This window comes from Anomalospiza imberbis, chromosome 2 (assembly GCF_031753505.1).
Source record: "Anomalospiza imberbis isolate Cuckoo-Finch-1a 21T00152 chromosome 2, ASM3175350v1, whole genome shotgun sequence".
Taxonomy (NCBI): domain Eukaryota; kingdom Metazoa; phylum Chordata; class Aves; order Passeriformes; family Viduidae; genus Anomalospiza; species Anomalospiza imberbis.
Genome location: NC_089682.1, coordinates 70,216,388 through 70,236,869, shown reverse-complemented (window position 1 = coordinate 70,236,869; position 20,482 = coordinate 70,216,388). Strand labels below are relative to the sequence as shown.

The 20,482-nt window shown below is 36.1% G+C and overlaps 1 protein-coding gene and 1 long non-coding RNA gene across 33 annotated transcripts in view; one reads left to right on the top strand and one right to left on the bottom strand.

Moving 5' to 3' along the window:
• Positions 1 to 20,482, top strand: part of DLG2 (discs large MAGUK scaffold protein 2) — a 984,419-nt gene that overhangs the window by 738,950 nt on the left and 224,987 nt on the right. The gene's annotated exons all lie outside the window — the stretch shown is intronic.
• On the bottom strand, positions 8,997 to 18,478 carry LOC137469154 (uncharacterized). The gene is made up of 3 exons (XR_010996371.1): positions 18,051 to 18,478; positions 16,354 to 16,443; positions 8,997 to 9,241 (listed from the first exon to the last, which is right to left on the bottom strand). It is a non-coding gene; the product is annotated as an uncharacterized lncRNA (long non-coding RNA).

Below are 20,482 nucleotides of genomic sequence, written 5' to 3'. Positions count from 1 at the left end.
TATGTCAGTTTATTAGAATGAAAACTGTGTAGCTTCTAGAAATTGTAAAAAGATGTTTAATCAAAGTGGTCAAAGTGATTAGTCAAGCTGTTCAGCCCAGTGCAAGTTTGAGTGAAACACATTGATTATTACAGTGTTTTATAAAGGTGTAAATATCTGCACAAGGGTGCCAGGCACTAACAGAGCTACCCATAATATTTTAATTTCTCTGCTAATATCGCCTTAAATTGCATAAGTGGGCAAAATTAGTAAAATTAAGCTGGTTCTTTAGGTAAAGTATGAGTAATTTATCTGTACATGGCAGTTCTTCTGAGGTTTTAGAATGAGACAATGGAAGAGATCATTATAGAAAGACACCGATAATGGTCCCCTTAGAAAGAAAGGTTCCAGCTTGAATTAGAAAGTTGAATGAGTGGGTTCTAGGGGATGCTGGGGGCATGGACTTGAGTGCCTTGCTAACTACAGAGAGAGGTAGTTCATTGCTGAATGGTTGATCTCTCTAGACATGACCACTATGAAGAGAAGTTGGGGAAAAGATTATGTTAAGGCTGCTTCCTGCAACCACATACTTAGAAGTCAATAATCAGTAGAGCTCTGGAGGTCTCATAAAACTAGGCCATTTTGGTACCTGAATGTATAGTTCTGTACATTCTTTTTCATTATGATTAATTGATTGAATACTTGGTCATCAGATATTTGATGGCCTGACATCAGGACTTGGAAAGCTGGGTGTTATTCTACTCAGTGTGAATTAACAATCCTCTTTAAGAACAAGGTTTCGTTTATCTTCATTCTACTTTGATGTAATTCTGAGCGCTAGTCCCTGTATCCTTAATGAGTTTGTTTAAATTAACAGTCCAACAAAAACTGCAAAAAGAACATAAAATATGAGGAAAAGCACAGCTCATGGTTAAATTCTCTGTGCTATACTCTGCTACATGCTGTTGCAGAGGCAACTGATTACTATAATTTGTACTTCCTTCATACTGTGAAACAACATTCAGATGGAAAATATGACAGTTTTCCATGTTCTCAGTACTGTCATCTTTTCCACAGGACTCTGAATAGTTGAGTGTGGAGGAAGACATTTGAAATAATATTTCAGCAAATGCCTTTGGTGAGGAAAGTGACAGCTTTGCAACGGATCATGATTCAATTTCCAAATGGACTCAGTATTCACAGTTGGAGAACAGATTTTAGAAAAGTACTGATCTCATTTTTGCCCTAATGCAAGTGGCTGTTCTTCCAAGAGTATTTAATGTACACAGCCCTAAATTTCCCAAAGGCAATGTGTTTCAGGGCTGTATTGTGTTGAAAATTTTGAATAATTAATCCAGTAAAAGACTCTGGTTTAAATCCACAGCTGTGATACCACCATCTCTGTGGGAAGTTATACTAAAAAAAAAAAAAAGTCTTTGAGATACTGACCAAGTATTTTGAAAGGTTCCCCTCTATGCGCCTGAATTCCTCAAAGCTCTTTTCCTCTACATTAAACACTTCAATGAGCTCCAGTCAAAAAAAAAAAAAAATGTACCTTACTTTCTTCATGCAGACTTGCTAGAAAGAGCTCTGCATCAGCATTTTTGAGCCTCAAGTTTGGGGAGGAAATGGCAGGGATTATTTACTTATTTTAATAATTACAGTTATTGTTGTATCTCACTGCTCCAATATTGGGAATCTGCTGTTCATCTGCAAGAAATTCAGTTTGACAAATGACTCTTCCAGAGGAAGAAGAACATGATGCCATATTCTCCCAATTGAAACGCTTGTAAGCAAGCCAACGCCTTTCAAATTGCTGCTCCAGATAATTTGTCAGCTGTTCCTCAGATGATTGTTTTGTCAAAGCTCATTAACTTAATAGGTAGAGAATTCATAGGGCAAAGCTTTATTAGTCTATAATAAATTCAGGTTTATAACCCTGGCTTATATGGTGGCCTGTTAACTCCTGGGAGATTTGGAGGTCTAGAACAATGCACTTCCATTTTAGGATAAGTGTAATTTGTTTTTGATTGAGTTATCAGTTCGTATGAATTGATATTAAGAGAGCTATGTCAGTGTGCAACAGCTGAAAATCTGTACCATTGAAGGCAGGCGTAGAGAGAGAATTTTGGAGTAGTGAGTTTTCCTTTCAGAGCAGCATGTGGGGATGGATGTGGAATATTCATGTTCTGGCCCCTGTCATTATTGACTATTATGTCTACAAATAGAAGATTATTGTCAGTGAAAGGAAATCACAGCTCATGGATGTGATGTGAACTCTCTTTCTACAAACATGAGACTTTATTTCAACCCTGTGTAGCACAAAGTGTTCCCAGGCTTTGCACCGAGAATTTCATTGCATTCCCCTCTACAAAGACACACTTGAAAAATGCTTTGTTTTTTCCTAGAATTTACTTCGTTGTTTTCACCAAAATCTTTCTGACCCTCTAGTTGCCAGTATACGTTTTGGTAAAGGGCTGCCCTGAAATTGTTGGCTTTGTATTTGCCTTTTTTTTTTTTTTCCCGGAGTATATGTAGGGAAGGAACTAATGGTTGGGTTTCATTTCAAGATCGTTGATGAATGAGATTAATGAGAGCATTTTTTAGAATAGAACCACCTCTATTTTCTTTGCGATGGGGATTAGGGAGAGAAGATAACATTGGCACAAGGCTCTAAGGCAGAATCTTGAAGAAAACAGTGTGCCTCTGCATTGGTATTCAAGGGTAACCGAGCACTCTGGAACTCTTAAGAACCACAGGAGTAAAAGTGTGCTGAAAGGGATGCAGGCATATGGGTCAGGAGACTGCAATGTCCAAAATCTTGGAGTGTGATGCTGCTTCCAGTGTGTGGCACAGAAGGGTCACCACACTGCTGTCTCTGCAGCCAGCCTGGTGTATGTCTGCCCAAAGCACTGCTGCCTGTGGTCCCTCCTCAGAGTTTTAGGGATCCCTCCACAGGCCATGAAGGCCACTGAGGAGGTGCTGATAGCTGTTCACAGAGCCTGGGAGGAAGTTAAGGTAGCTGCACTCAAAAGGTGTGACTAGTGAGTCTCTCTGGTAGTCACTCTCTCATTATTAATATCTGCACAGCCTTTTCCTTCCCAGTAACCTGCTGGGAGCAAGCTTATTGTCAGAGTGATGCATAAAACTGCACTTGTGTGTGGCTGCCTTCCAGGGAGGCTCTTGTCATCTTCATTGAAATTCACACTGTACAGGAGTACTCATCGTCCTCCATTGAATCCCATGTGTTTAATAAGGGAATTATATCTCCCAAAACACATCTCACCATATTTTGTGGTTTTGAAATGCCTGGCAACCTGAGAATGGAGCCTATCAAACAACTAGTAAAATAGCAATGATATTATGAAATTGAGTCTTCAATTTGGCCCACATAAACACAACCACCTTTCTTGAATTTAAAAATAACTTCTAAAAAATAACTTTAACTGTTTAGTTCTCTTTGTTTGCCTGGTTGTTTGCTTGTTTGCCTGGCAGTATTTTTGGTAGAAATTTCAAATACTAATTGCAAAATGGTAAAATAGTCTGTTTAGGTCAAATGTATGTAAATATTTACATACATTGCATACAAATGTATGCAAATATTTAAAATAAGAATCAGAGCAGATTTGTGCTTCTTATTTTAACACCTTCAGATCAGCTTATGGACTGATCTGCATTTTACACAATCCAGCCACAGACAGCAAGCTTATATATAATGAAGTACTGCTATTAAAAAGCATTGCTTAAAGACAATGGAGAAGAATCAGTACACAATTCTTTCTGTGGATTTTTGAACATAAAATAGGCAATAACAAGGTTCAGCTTATTCAATGTCAATGAAAACTAGCTAACCTTAAAGTCACAAACCCCCCCCCCATCTTTTGAAAATATAAGATACCTGGTTAAAATAATTCTTAGTGAAGTAGCTCCCAGTAATTTCAATGAGAATCAGCTATGTAAGTGCTATAGCCTTCACTCCCTGAACATCTTTAGCAATTCAAGAACTCCTTTAACTTGTAGACCTCTTTAAAAATAAACCTGGAGACCTTGACTCACTGGCAGGAGCATACCTCACAGTGGGTGGCAGGAGGCAGCTTAGATGAATACAACTACATGCACCTTATGCTTGACAGGGTTGTGCTGCTTCTGAAAACACTTTCAGATCTGCAATATTTTATAGTTATAAGGGAAAACACAATTAGCATAAACAGTGTTGATGAACTGTCTGCAACTTAAATGCAGTGTTCAACGTAGATTGTCCCTACTTGTGAATCAGCCTCCTGAGGCCTTTAAATTATTTAAGTATCTTTTGGAAATGACAGAAGTTAATTGTGGATTTTCTTTATCACTTTCAATTAACAAATTAGAAAGTCTTAACGGGAAAAATTTCCTATAATTTCTGTTGAAACCTGACTGAAGTGTTCTCTTCAAGTAAACGATCCAGTCGTGTAACTGTTAGGGTTAATGAAAGAAAAAGGATGCTGCCTTTCAGTCTCAGCTCTCATGCTATTTTCGTGAGTGAATCTCTGACCCTAATAAGCACAAGCATTCCTATAAACTCACTTAAGTGCTTTCATTTTTTTCATGAGGAGTCTTCTATTTGGGAGGCTATTAATTAAAATTGGTAGGAAGATGCAACTTTCAAAAACTCAGAGACATGCTTACAGGAGAATCTTAACCTGTGAAGACATAAAACCTCTACAGTTCAAGTGTTTAATTACATAAAGTTTCAGAAGTCTTTCAGGTTTAGATGCAGTGCTTCAGGTTAGAGCTGCTGGGCTTTATTTGCAGTTGTGCTGCTGACTAATTTTCTTAGGTTGAGCAAGTCACTTAATTCTATTTGCCTTGCTGTGTCAGTAAAATAATCTTCTCAGTTATATTAAGACTAATAACTACTATTGTTAAGCAGACTAGAATAAAATCTTAAAAATAAAAAATTTAAGGTATTTGTTCTGCTCTGTCATTTGGGAAATGTTTCGTATTTTTTTAATATGGTTTGATTTTCAGAGATAATGTGCATTCTTGTGCTACAGATCTCCTTTTGTTCACAGTCTGCACTCATGAAAATTAAACTGTATATTCTTAGCTCATAAAATGGACAGAAATATTAATTCAGTTCAGTTAAATAGCAGTATTCTCTTTACTATGTCTTTACAGAAGAAAAAAGATAGTTCTCAGTAAGAAAACATCTTTAAATCACTAGTATTAAAATTTTCCTGCTGTTTTGATTACAAGCAGAGCTACAAAGAGACATCTGTGAACAAAGGAAAGATGTCTCCTTCCTTTCCATGCCTGTCAGCAAGTTCTGAGTCTCAGTCTCTAAGTCACAGAAAATCTTCCCAAAGTATCAAAAGTTAGTCTCTATGTGGTTTTTCTGGATTAATGGTGAAGACTGGAACCAGGAAACTAGACAAGTATCAGGCTCATTCAGTCACTGGACATGGGGAGCTTGTGGTGGACTGTGACCCTCTGAACTGAAGTTGTGCCTGATGTCTGCCTCAGAGGCTGCCATTCACCACTAGTGCTGGCTACAGCGCTTTCAGCCTGAATACAAGGCATGAAAATATCCCATGGAAACCCAGCCAGTTCCTAACGAAGTTCACACAACTTTCTTGTTTGAAATAGTCATTTCTGTGAGATATGTTACTGTTTTCAATGTATGTAAGCACCCTTATACATCTCATTCTGCTCTCTGAAAATCACCTTAAAATGGTCCTTCCAAAAAGAGTACTAAAACTCCAAACACAATGTTCAAATACTTCTGAGTGTTGGGAGAAATTTAAACCAATATATTGGTTACCTTTCTGGTTCAAGTATCTTCAGAATAAATTACAAAAATCTATCAGAAAGTGTCACTCAGCTAAGAAGTGTTGCAGTAACAAGCTACTGGATCCATTCACTAATTCAAACTTTGTCTACAGTGACAATTATTACCTGACAACTGTCTAAAGGCCACTGTGAGAAATAGGTTTGGAGACTTCAGTTTCATTCCTGTGGACAATTTCCACACCATAAAAGTCATCACTCCATCTGTCACAGTAATTGCTAGAGTCTTGGCTCATCAGAAAAAACAAGAATAAATTTAACCTGGAGAAGAAATTACTTTTTTTTACCCCATGAGATAGTTCTTTGAGCTTAGAAATTAAATATTACTGAGGAGGCCGGGTAAATAAAGCTATGCTGTGGCTCCCTGTGCTGTGTCTGTTAGGAAAAGAATAGTTTCCAGGGTTGTAAATGCAGAGAAAAGAGCAGGAAAGCTTTCTGGTCAGACCAAAGGGCTGGAAAGTGAGAAATTTACCTGTGCCACTGAAAGGTTGTACAACCTTGCAAAATGAAAACTTTTTCAGTTTTGTCCAATTGTGAAATGGGTGGCAAGGGTCTACAGACACCCCCAGCAGCCCTTGGGGTTAAAAGATATTTCCAGCAGGTGGAGATATGCAAGATTTTCTGCACTGCAGAAAAAGAGTGATCATTAGTATTAAACAGAGTGAAAGAAGGCATTGTGGAAAGCAGGTGAGACCTCTCATTACAGCAGTGGTTTGTCAGGGAAATGTGAGATAATTATTACAGTAATAATGATCTTTCCCTCAGCCCTGCACTAGTCTTATTTTGCACTACAGTTATCCCAGTGGAATAATGCAGTGCTGCCTCAGGCACCCAGATTGTGTTGTATTTACTTGCCACCATTTTTGTTGTTGAAATAAGCTCTATATGTAGATATTTTCAAATATGTCCAGTTCTGTTCATTTTGTCAAGTCTAATAAAGTCTGACTTTACTCCAGGATATGTCTATAACCATGTTTGTGGTGCAGAAATCAGGAGGAAGCAGTCTCTCAGTCTGTGCTAAGCCAATGATTCTGCAAGCCTATTGGAGGACAATGTTGTGGGAGGCGTTGCAAAATTGAATGAGTTGTTTATATTGGATCCTCCTCTCTTGTAGTTGGTGATTTCACATTACATCTTCAGTCCAAAAAGTATGAAATACTAATTAATGGAATAGCCAGAAACATAAAAATACTAAATTTAAGAAAACTCTAGATGTGATGGGATCCATATCCTGAGTCTAGGCTAAAATTTCTACAATTTTGTTTTCTATTTTTTCCCCACTGTCACAACATACAAGTACCTCTATGTGTCTATAAGGAAAATAATTATTTCCCATTATAAAGGGAAAATTGATTTTAGTAACCAAAGGTTGAATCACAGAGGTCACATTTTCTGCCATTTCTTTGTTTTTAAAAGGCCATGCAACCATCATTAAGAGAAATGTGATGAAATCTATTGTTTATTTCTCATATTACTGAAGAAAGAGTTATTGATCAGTACTCTTTACATTTCCTGTTTCAAAAAAGCATTTGTTGCTCTTTGAAAATATTGACTATATAACTGGAACTGTCTGCAGAGACTTCAGAGTGATACAAGTAATGAAAACCATAACACTCAAAATTTTAAGATGCTTGTTTAAATTTTAGCTGGACTGAAAGTCTCAATATAACTTTGGAGAGTTGTTGTAAGTTGCTCCCTGATTCACTCTGACAATACAAATATTACAAAGGAGTTTATCAAAATGCAGAAAACAGCAGAGAAGAAAAAAAGAAATTGTGGAAATATAAACTCCCTTTTACCCATATAGCACATTTATGTACATGTGCTACAGTTAGCAAGTTGTTTTTAAATGCCATCTCAATAAATATCATCCTTATTTTAGGTTAAACTTTCATTTTGGTATGGAGAGGATTGCTGAACTTCTTTTCTTATTGATTTAAGTCCATTTTGATGGAAATAAATCTACATTTGTTAGAGAACTGATGTCATAAAATAAAAGATGGGCTTTCAGATAATCTCTTGAGTTAAAGTCCAAATGACTTCCATCGAGACACAGATTTGGAAGTACTTAAATTACATTTTAAAAGTGAAATTTTAGCCAGTGTAATACAGGCCAAAGAGCTATAGGCAAGAATCTCCATTTACATTCCATCATTTGGCAAGCACTTGCTTTGCAAACCTCAACAATTTTGCTCTGAATCTCAGTTTGTTCTCTTCACCTTTCAAACAGAAAAAAGCCTAAGCATATGCTTGCTAGAGCCCTTTACCAGCCCCATTTAACTTCCTAATTAAAGCTATTTCACTCCAGTTCATTCATCTCAGTCTTTTCTCACTTTCCTGTTTGGTGTGAGAAACAGTAACTCAGTCCTACACAGAGAATATTTTAAAGCTATCACTGTGGGGTTTGGGTGGTTAGAGGTTCTATGCTTTTGACCACCAAAATTGTCTTGTGATTACTTGAAAATTATTTGGTTTTTGCTTTTTTATTTTGTTATCTTCTAATGATATAACCTGAAGTGAGATCTAAATATGACTTCAAATTTTAAAAATTACTGTTGTAGATTCCACTTCAGAATATGCATTCAGAGTTCAAAGGATAATTTATGTTATGCCAGCACACTAGGATTGTGCCTATTTTCAGTCAGTTTCTCTTCCAACTCCATAGCTTCTTTGACAAATTTGCACCATAATTTTTTCATCTTAGTTCAATATTCTGAAAGTGTGTGTCTGTAGGAAATGACGAAGTCGTGCTATGCAGGACGACAAAAATGTTTAAGAACATGGGTTCATTACTGGGGGCTGTTCAGACACCTACTGTGCAGCTCTGAGGTTGTAGAACTCACCTACCACTACTGTCTCTATACTTGCATCCAAAACTTTGCCCAAATGTAATTTTAAAAAACCAACACAACAAATGAAAGCTATTCTGAATTTACTGATTTTCAATGTGTCCAAAAGAGACACTACCTGTGGAGTACACTGGGGCCTGAACTAAAATTCTTGGGGGTTTGAAAATACTGAAACCTCATTTTTGAAGCTGAAAAAGAGAAGAGGGGAGATTCAGAGTTAAAATTTTTGACAGTGTGAGTTACACAGTTACAGTACTTCAACATAATTTCTTAAGAGTATTAATTTGAGAAGAGTAAGGGGTGGGCAGGGGGCAGGGAACAGAGGAAAGGGGGAGCAGAAAGATGGATGCTTATTTATTACACGCAAATACAGGGGAAATGCAAAATCATGAGCTTGAGTTTTGGTAGGAAACATTGAAAAGGCCAGGAAAGAAACTGCCCTTGGTAAACCATATGCACACATGCAAAGATATTCGGTGCCAATTTGCAATAGTAGGACACATTGACATTGGAGTTCATCATAAGCCATAGTGATTATAAGCTGCCGTATCAATATGAAGTCATTGGGAAGAGGTTTTCTTTTTGTTCTGCCAAGTAAGAAAAGAAAAAAACAATATGCATTAGGTATGCAGAAAGAGTCACAAGCTCAAAACATCCCTGAATTTTGTAAAGGTCTAGTTATGCAACTGACCTTTCTGGGTTGAACCTAAATTTAGCCAAGTTGTCATTGTAAATTTGTATGTAGAATTTTTTAATGTTTTGGGTTGTAAAAGAATTAATTCTTTAAAAGGTTTTTATTTCATTTTTAAAGAACAGCACCAGAAGCAACTACTTTATCTGATTTTTTAAATAATGCTTATAGCACATAAAGCTACTACTGTTACTGCAGTAAAAGCAAGGTCAGTGAAAGTGACAAGATATTAAAATACATTTTTTAGCTGACAAAGGGGAGAGGAACTTTTAGTTTGACTTTCAAAATTAAAATTTCAATATTGTTAAGGAAATACAGGAAGAGAAATTTTACAGTCCCCAGGGAGATGAATAGACAATGTCTTTTTCCAGAGTATTTCCATACTCCATGCAGAAAATGTATTGTTTCATAGATAATTGGAGTTGTTTGCTTTCTCTTTTGAGGATCATTATAATTCTTGCTTTTATGATGTTGGAGTCACTACACTTATGAAGTGGGAAGAAGGGAAAGGAATACAACTCTAGCACCTGAGTTCTAAATAGCAATGACTGTATCTGCAGTCAAGCTTTCCTAAATAGCAGAGTGAAGCCATGATAGTGTAGGAAGAAAGCACGTTAGGATGTGCACCTGAGCTGCACTGAACCCCTCATGGGTGGAGTACCCAGCAGGGAAGCCAAATACCACTTGCCACTACTCACTGGTAGTACAGTGCGCCTGGGCAGCCCAGTGCAGCACCGAGGTCCTGAGCTGGTTCCAGCCCAGGCGGGTTAGCTGATGAAGCAGAATAACCTGCTGCCAATAAATGCCCACACTGGTTAATTGCTGACTTGGGCACAATCAGCAATGTGTAGACAGTTCAGCTACTGATCTGCTGACGGCTGTATAAATTATAATCAGAACTCTGAGCCTATTTGAGGTACAGTGACTAAGAATTGCAGGTAGGAGGACTTGTGTAGTATCTGTGGTAAGAGCATGGCCATACAGGCTGTGTTGGAAGTAGAAGTCATACAGGTTTGTTTAGGATGCAAACTCACCTAATGCTGTCATTGCACCATGCAGAAGAGAATTCAATTTTGACATTTCAGATTCAGCAGTATGAGTGAAGGTTGTTCATTTTTCATATGAAATCTTTACAACCATTTCATTTATTATCATACTTCAGTCAAAGTGTATAAGAATTCTTGTGTTACAAAGACATCTGAAGTAAGGTATGAATTCATGAGTGTCTTTGAAATCATAGGGGCAGAAATCTAGGCAGAACATTGAGGCTCAAATGAAACTTCTCCTAGTTGATATGTCCACAGGATTTAGAAAGGGAAATATGCAAAGAGAGGAACTTTATTTCTGATGGAAATTTGAGTGCATTTTCCCTAATGGATTTTGCCTGGTTTCCCAGATACTTCTTGTAATCATCACTCAGCAATTAGCATTCACATTGGTATGCCATGGATTACAAGAATAGGCCTTTCAGCTAGCGTACTCAGATTGTTCTTTGGAACAAAATATCAAAGATTCAAACCATTCTGACAATGATAGCAATACAGGAACCATGTTCAACTGATTCTTTTTCCTTACTTTTTTTTTTTTTTTTTTTTTTTTTTTTTCTTGTACATAGTGATTTGAATTAATTGGAAGAGTGGAGTTTTGTGTTTTGACAAAAGTGGGATTAGGCAGCAGGTGTCTGGAAAGGAAGATCATTACAATACCAAAACCAAATTATATCTCTGCAAGCACAGGAGAATTACATGACTTTGTTAGAGTTAAACCAAGAATAACATGGCAACACAATACTATAAGCAGTTTTCATGTCAAGGCTGAGTGCCACATCACATGACATTGTTTTTTGTAGCATCACAACAACTATTTCTCAAAAAGCCTCTGTCTAATTAAATGTACTGCTGTGTATCATTCTTAAAGAAATAGCATCACATAGCAAATAAATTCCTAAATTACTGGAATGGTAAATCTATTTGCTGTTGACTTAAATCAAGCAGCATGGACTGTAATAATAAACTTTAAAACACAGTGCTGAAATATAAAATTGAGGTTCTAAGTAATCACTATATTATAAGAAGGGGGATTTTTATAAAACTGAAGTAAATAAGCTCTTCAAAATAGAATATGCTGTGATATTTTCACACTGGTTTTCTTAAATTTCTTTCATGTTTAAATTTTCCAGTTCTACTATTCTTGCATTACCATTTTAAAATGAAAGAAATAATTTTAATTAGTTTCAATTAACAGAAATACGCTATTGGTGCAGCTTGGCAAATTATAAGATTTCTTCAGCTTGCAGACAGCTTTAATCTTGTCTACCTTAATTATATTCCAATCACTGTGAGAATCTGGACATGTCATGTATCTGTTGTCTTAGAGACAAGGCGATGGCAAAGGGAGAGAGTAAATAGCTTTACTAAGGTCCTAACAGAAATCCTCTGTGAGGCTAGGGAGTTTCAGACTTGCTTGCCAGAAGGAACAACAAACAAAGAATACAAATCAAGAGTACCTTGTACAACTTGAAATTTTAGTAGTGTATATATGAATGTAAATCAGTTTAATTCTCATTTTTGAAATCTGACAGATCTTCATTTGAGTTATAAAATCAAGCAGTGGAAAAATGTGAAAGCTACCATTTGACTTGGGAATGTTGATTCATAGCCTGATTAACCAATATCAAGGAATTTGGTAGTATTGTAAAGACCCTTTATATTTCTAACAAGAAAAGCAAAATTAATTAAAAGAGGTTGTAATAAATTAATTTTAAATTATATTAGCACTTCATCACTTGAGGCTTAGACCAGTCTCTATGTAGAGAATAAGATGAAGTTTGATGTGAGAAAAATTACGTTGCATTTTCTCTTTAAAATGCTGTTTTACCTCTATTCTCAATTGGATATGTACATACCATAACATTTACTGTAAGAAACAGGTTTGAGTTGCCATCATTGAAATACATAAATTTAAATAATTACTTTTTTCCAGCACTAATTTACACATTCTGCATCCTCACTTATAGGGAAGAGTTTTTGTTTGGGACTGATGTGTAGCAATCTCTGGTTTGTATATAAAAGGATTCAGAAGCTACAATTGTTTTCAAAAGTTTAATAATAAGATACAAATTTAAATTAATTTAGATGCCTTAAAGGTGTAGAATGTATCCAGGCCTGTCTTTGACCCAGAAGAATCAAACAGGATGTAAACTATTCCACTTAACTTGGGTACAAAATTTCTCGGTTTTGTATCCAGAGGTAATGAGCAACAGAACCTTCATTGGTTTTCTTGATTTACCAAGTCATTGGTAAATGATTGGTAAATTTGGTGTATTTACCAAACTGTATTTGGAGAATTCCAGTGGTTAAAAAATATGATTATTTGAGCAGGTATTTTCTATAATAGTAGACTTCCCTGGTATGTTGGAAGAGAGGTAACTTGGAATAACGTAGTGTATCAAAGGAGCTCTGAGCACAGGAACCTATTGCCATGGAATTTCGTGCCAATATTGTGAATCCAAGATTTGAAAATATGGATGACCATCAAATGCATGGGCTTATCCTCCATATTTTTTTCTATCATCTAAGTAATCCATATTTCATATGTGAAGTGTTCATTGATTTTAGGTACTCATAAGTTTTCAGCAGAACTGCTTTCTCTTCAAAAATAATACATGGAGAGCTGAAGCAAAATGCTGCAATGATAGCTCAGTTCATGTGCACAGGATAAATATAGACACAAGATACTCATGTTCCAAATTAGCTTTCTCGTGTGGCTATTTCTCTTTTGAGTGCTAAAAAACAATGGAATTCTGGTTTTAGCACTAATTAAGGTTAGATGAGGCGTTGGTATAAATCCAACTGTGACCATTTGTATTGATTGATTCATGTTTCCTTAGGCATCCCTGTCTGTTATTCAGATGTTTTCTCTTAAGCAGCAGTATTTTAAATCTCAGTGGCCCAAGTGCAAGTGGTTCTGGCCAAAACATGTATGAACCAAAGTACACAGTATGAACCAAAGTACAATAGTACTTGCAGAGGGAAATAATTAGTTGGTAGCAGCAAAAAGAGACAGAATTCTAGATGAAATTCTTTGTTTAACAAATGAAACATGAACGTAGAAGAAACATGGCAGTGTCTTTATACTAAAGTAACCTTGAAATAACCCGAGCCTTGGGTTTGCTGGCTCACTGATGAGAAGATTGTAATTATAAGGAATGATCCCTAACCCATAAGAAATACTTGTAAAGTTTAGCAGAGGAAACTTAGGCTTTTGTTCAGGACTTACACTATTTTATCTTAGTGATGTTAAATTAGTCACCAGAAGGATCACAAATTGACTGTGTATCAGCTCAGTCACGTATACATGCTTGCTAAATTTGGAAACCTTTTAAAACCGCTTTCTAATGTTTTACTCAAATTATTTATCTATTAATTTTGTAACTAAACAATTCACCTTAATGACTACCACAGGTGTAGAGTCAAATTCTTGATAAATTCCTTTCACAATTCTCTCCTAATTAGCTAAATATCTCTTCAAAGATTGAATTTAATAATCATCTTTAAATAAATAGCAGTTTATATGTCATTTTATGAATATAAGGATTGACATAATGGAACATATAAATAAATAGTACATCAACTTCCATCTAATGCAGTCTAGGGTCTATAATCAAAGCCCAGCAAAATGAATTGCTAATACGGTTAGATAATATGATAGTCATCTTCTCTGGGCGGTGCTTATGCCTCACACTTCCACTGGGAGTAACCCCAGAATGAAAAAAATTAATACAGTTTTAATTTTTTTTTCATGTCTAGTTTTAGTGTGTACTTCATTGTCAGACCCAATAGTAGAAGATATTCAATGTTTCTCATGAAATGCTAAGTCCAACTTCCATTGATTAAAAATATTCAAAAATCATGTTTCATATAGATTAGATTAGAAGCAGAAGAGCTTAAATTGTTGAATCGCTTCACTATTCACCTTTCATTTTGACAATACAGTCTGTATACTTCTGCATTTTCAAATTGCCACTCCCTGCTGTTTGTCTTTATCCTGTTGGAATGTTGTTTATGTGCATTGTGTTATTTCTGCATTTGCTTTTTTCTCTTTGTGTATTTTTCTAGGATTGTTGGGTTTGTGCTTGGTATAGCTGCACATGCACACTTGCATGCTGGGCTGCTTTGAATGACAGAGGAAGTGAGACTAAATAGCTGCTTATGTAGGATTACATTCTCACCTCTGCTCTGTTAAAAAAAAGACATATTCAACCCATATTCCTAGCATGCACAGAGATAATGTATATCCAGATAGAAGGGATAACATTATCAGAAAGTATCACACAGGTGCGGTAAACACAGTATCAGGAGTAACTGCAATACGGAATGTGCTTTTCTGATACATTTTAAATTGTAAATTAATACTCTTTCTGTTGTGATAGTCCTATTTGTTTTAATGAGACACTTCTGTGGGAGCTGAATGTACTCCTCTGTAATTCAATGCAATGCACACATAAAGGTTATTAAGCACAGAGAAAATGAGCTTGGTCTTACACAATATTAAACTTCTGTAGTATTTTTTATTTTATTGTTCAAATAAAATCATATAGAATCTCATAGCATATAGAAATGTTTAACAATGTCATGGTATGTTTTCCCATCAGACAGTATTTCATTGCTGTTTTAAATCTCTTTAGTTTCCAGATATTTTATCTTAAATGAGTAAAATTTAGTGCAACGACTCCAGAATAAGAAGAATTTTATGTGCTTGTTTTTCTTTGGAGAGGATAGAAATTTTGCAAATTAGTTTAATATGTTGATCTTATTTTAAGTCTGTCATTAGGCTTATCTGTGATTTCCCTACCCTTTAAAAAACAAACAGATGTAGTACAAAAATCTTATCTTTTTCAAGTGTCATCTTAAGTGCAAAAAGGTTCATTTTTGTTAATGACAAAATTGCTCTGACAGAGCATTATGCTCCCTTTTTTTGGGTCCTGGATTGGAATTAGGAGTCGCTGATTCCTGAAGGGATCTCTCAATGGTCATTTAAATGGAATTCCTAACTTTAGATGAACTTCTGCAGACTGTGGAGGAAAAAGCACTTGAAAATGTGAGGTTTTCCAGATTTTTCAAGTGTCTACTAAATTATTTGTTCTCTTATGCTCTTATTGAGTACATATCTCCCACAAATTTTTATTTTGAAAAATGGATTTCCTTCAGTTCTATTGAAAATAATAAAACAAGTCATCTAGAAATTCTGGTCTTAACACTTTCTGAGACTCAAGACTTGCTGCCTGTTAGCATTGTTAGGAATAATTTACTGGTTTACAATATTTCAAAATTTATGATGTATTCACAGACTATAGAATAGATGAGCATTTCCTTTAGACAGTAGAAGCAGTTTTCTTACTGGAAAACTTACCCAATAATTTCTTTTGTCCTCTTCCACCTTCCCCCCACAGTGCAACTGTTTCATATATGTCTGATGTATGGTATTTTTGGTATATTTGGTATTTTTGGATCACAAATCTTATATGATTCTCCATATTATGCCTATATGAATTTTCCTTAAATGTGGACCCATTTTTCAAGTCCTTCCTAATGCCTTCTGACATTTGCTTAAACTGCAAAGAAAGTTTGGTGCACATACTTTAGTTGTTACTTGCCTGGGGACCTAATAAGTTTTGAGTGCAATAACATGCTTCATTATGGAAGCAACGCAGAGCTCTAGAAATCTATCAGAAGTGGGGTTTATGGTGAGTGCTGAGTGTTGCAGCTGCTGCAGAGCAGCTACTGATGGAAACTGTGCTATGTACTCCCTGTGAAAGAATATATGTATGTGTGTGTTCTTGCTTTCTAGGGAGAGATCAATCACCATCACAGGCGAAGCAAGCTCAAATCAGTGAAAGTAATTCAATTAAATCATAGTAGGGTAGTGAGAAACAAAACCAAACCTTAAAACACCTTCCCCCAACCTTTCTCTTCCTTCAGGATTCAGCTTCACTCCTGATTTCTGTACCTGCTTCCCCTGAGCAGTACAGGGTGACAGTGAATGGGGGTTGTGGCAAGTTCATTGCAACTTGTGTCTGCAGCTTTGAAAGCCCTAGTGCTGGGGAGAATTAGGAGTGGTAGTAATAGGAAATGAGCTACAACATTTGAGTGTATGGCAAAAATCATTAGTGATGTGGAAGTGCATAAGCATCATGCCAAGGAGCAGGAAGGAGGGTGACAGCTGCCTTCTCCATGAGCAACTGCAAAGCCAGCACGGTATTGGGCTTGGTACCAGGTACCGTGAGCTGCAGGTAACTGGGAGGCCATGTGGAATGTCTCGGGAAGTTTCCTGCAGGTTCTAAACAAACACACCCTATTTAAATTCATGACAATAGCATTATGTCCTCTTCCACAACTCTAATTAGAGACAAAATCAGGTGTTATGTTCATGGATCATTTCCATCCACTGCTGCTTAAGTAACTGAGAGTGCTGGATTTTTGTTCTTCTACCATTATCCCTGTTTTTTCTACACACCTCTATGTTTTTCACTTGTAAATATTTTGTCATGTAAACCTCCGTCCTCAGCTGGTATAATTTTCAAACCAACTTCTTAAGGGAGTATTTCAGCTCCCAGAATGAGCTTTATAATTCCTCATCATCTTTGCAGTATCATAAATAATAATGATAGCAATAATAACAGTAATATTATAACTGAGGCTGATAGGAAGACTTAAGCTTACTTTTTTTTTTTAACAGTAATAGAATGTCTTGGAATTCTGTGGAGATTTAGGCACCCCATTTCTAAAGACCCAAAAGTTTGCATAAAATATGAAGATACGAACAAAGAACTCAATCACTTAGGATTGGATTAGGGTTTTTTAATGGTTTTCACTCACTATCTCTAACTTACTCAATGCTGAGTTCTTCACAATACTTCAAGTCTGTATTTACCCTACATGAGAATTTTACTTGTGGAACTGTTTTAAAAATATGTCCTCTCCACTATACTCCTTTAAACAGCATTCCTAATTACTTTCAGTTCCCCCCACATCATTCTAAACCACTTCTGCTGTTTTAAATACTCTTGTATCTCAAACTGAAAGAACAAATCCTCTCAAAAAGGTAAGATTTTTATATTTTAAAGATAATTATTATCTCCTGCAATTATCTCAGCCATAAGGAAATAGATTTGAAGTCAGTGGATGTTTCACCACTTTGAAGATCAGGTACCTGATTTGGGCACACTGCTAACAAAGGTGGATAATTAGCTCTATTCCAGGAGCTGAAGCATTCCTCTGAGTCACAGCTCCACCTTGCATTTTTCCTTGTTGCTAAATGACGCTAGTTGAGGGCTGCAGTAACTCAAATACTTCAAGTCACAGAATGTGGCTAACTACTTATTTGTGAACACTGTTTAGGGAAGGGAGGCAGGCAGGGAGGGAGGAATAAGTTAGCAACCTTTTTAACTTTAGTTGTGCAAGTGAAATTGCCTCAGAGAACATGAATAGAGATGCAGTATGGTCCTTATTCTATATATATGTAGGCAGAGTGACAGCCTAATCCCTACTTTTCTGTTTTCCAGTAAGTAGCTATTTAGCCTAGCAATGCTATTTGTACAATAGATGTACAGATGCCATTTTAAAAATTGAGTTATGTTGCTATAGTCCTTACTGCATGTGCCTGTGCATGAAAACAGCATTACATCTCATGTCTGGCTTTGTTACCTGAGGGTGATCTGAACGTAGCAGGGTTGAATGTCCTATTCCCTGAAGTTTCCTATTTGCCTCTGATGGGAGACTGTCTGGTTAGTTTGACACTTCTAATACGGGTCAGTAACTGTCAGAGCTGGATATTATCAAACTGTTTGTAGCTGAGATTAAATTAATGCCAAGAAAAGCAATCTCTGGTCTTCTAATTAATCCCACAGGAGTGCAAAAACTCATTTAAGTTAGGAGTTTAGCTGTTGGCAGCATCAGGAAAAGCTGGTTTCATTTCACTGAGCTGAATTAAAGCTCCACATTAATGGAATTAAAGCATGTTGCCTTCCTAAACTCTGACATCCATCAAATCAAAAGCTTAGAAGCTTTATAAACAACTGCAGTGCTACCTTCAATCCTTGACATAAGAAACAACATGCTGAGAATTCATCATAAAAACAAACAGTATTAGCATTCCCTTCACTGGTCTCCTGTGGAATTTTTTAATATTGCATTTATCACTCTTTTTTGTTTCTGTATCGTGAATGACAAAGAATAACTCAGAGCTCTAGTTTTGGGTTTACTTTTGTTGTTGTTTGTTTTGGATTTTTTTTTTTCCTGCAGAGAACATATTGATAGACAAATAGAGTTTGTATATTTTTCTTCTGTGTGGCAGTTTCAGAATTGGGAGCTGAAGAATGGCTGCTCCAAAGCCAGTGTTCAGAGAGGTTTCTACTCAGCCTGTGCCACAGCTGCTTCACTGCATCTTTATGAGAAGTTGCAGGTCAATTGACTTAGGAAGCAAATAACCTCAATACCGTCAGTTCTGACTTGTCAAAATAAAGATACATGAAAACAAAAGGGTTCCTAAATCAGGGCTATAGCAAATAGAGGACAACTGTTCTTTGTTGATAGAGGTTGAGGGTTGAGAGAGGACAGCTAATGACTTTTCTAGTAGTCTCTTTGCAAAGGCAGTGTGTCTTGGTTTTATATAAACAAAAGAGAAGATGAAAAATTTTGGACTGTAACAACCTTGTTTCTTCTACTGTAAATGCAATAGACAGGCTCTGGGATGAACTGATTTGAGCATCATGCAGTCTGATCCCTTAATGGTGGTTTGTCCATATTTTTGAATTATAGAAGTTTTAAAACACAATAAGTATTTCCCTAACATGATTGTTTTATCCCAGATAGAGGTTTCACTGGCATATTGTGCATGAGTGAAAGTGTCATTTGGGAAGGGAAGGTGGTAGTTCATCTGATCCTTGTGGGGAAAGAAGGGTTTATGATGCTACTTTCAGTTTCAACATCACTCACACAGCAAAAGTGCCTTCAGAGCTTTCTTGGCCTAGAACAGAATTAAAGCTAAGGAGACTGGCTACTCACCTTTTTGTTTCTATAAAATTTACTGATATAATTATTTTAATTATAAGCATTTAAAAAATACCTGAACAATAGACTGCTCTATTTTTAAAGAAGCCATGAAACGGTTCACCTTGCCTGAGAAATGAGTTTAAAACAAAAAGCAATTTAAACCCATTAAAAAGAGAGGCTGGATTTTTTGCTTCCAGTTTTGCACCTTATTATTAATTTACAATCTCATTTTTTGCTCCTTCACTCTTAAGAATTTTCTTACAAGAGCAGTATATCCCCCTTGTCTCAATGAACTAAAATAAAATTGATTTAAGTTAAAATTGATCTTTTACAGGATGTAAAATTCTTTTCTTCAGGGAAAATCTGTCTTGTGTGGCTGTAGTACTGGGTGGTATCTTGAAATATTACTAATGTTACTTTATATTACTAAAACTAGTAGGAGGTGTATTCTGTATCATTTCAGAGGAATGGTAGCATTTTTATGAGCTTAAATGTCAAACTCTGAATACTTTGATCTGTCAGTTTAAAACTATGCTGCTTACATATCTCAATAGGGATATGTTTAGGCATTCATCACAGAAAGCGTTGGTAGCAGAAAGCTTTATTTCTTCTGTGCTGCAAAAGACATGGCAAATGTACAAGTGTATTGAACATGTGATGAAATCAGCTTCTTTCTGCTGGTTCCATCAGTTTGATAGAATTCACCAGGAGATTATCTTTTCAATAAGTCAGTTAGGAATCATATCAGACTATTATTCTGTCTCCAATAGCAACTTGTGCCAAGCAATGATTAAATTGCATTTTAGACTTTAAGATGTCATTATATTCATGATGATACCTTAGAAGGCACAAGCTCATATCAAGCATCAAACTTGATTTCTATAATTATGTAAAGAAAATGAGTTTTCATATCACCAGTTCTGAACTATTTTCATGAAAGAAGGTGATGGCTCATTTGAATACTGTGTCACAAATCCCTAGGACTGGAAAAGGTTTTCTCATGGGTGGAATATTGCAGTTAGATGAGCCCCTCACTTGGCAGGAGTGTGGTGTAAAGTTCCTTGTACATGCAAACTTAACGTGAA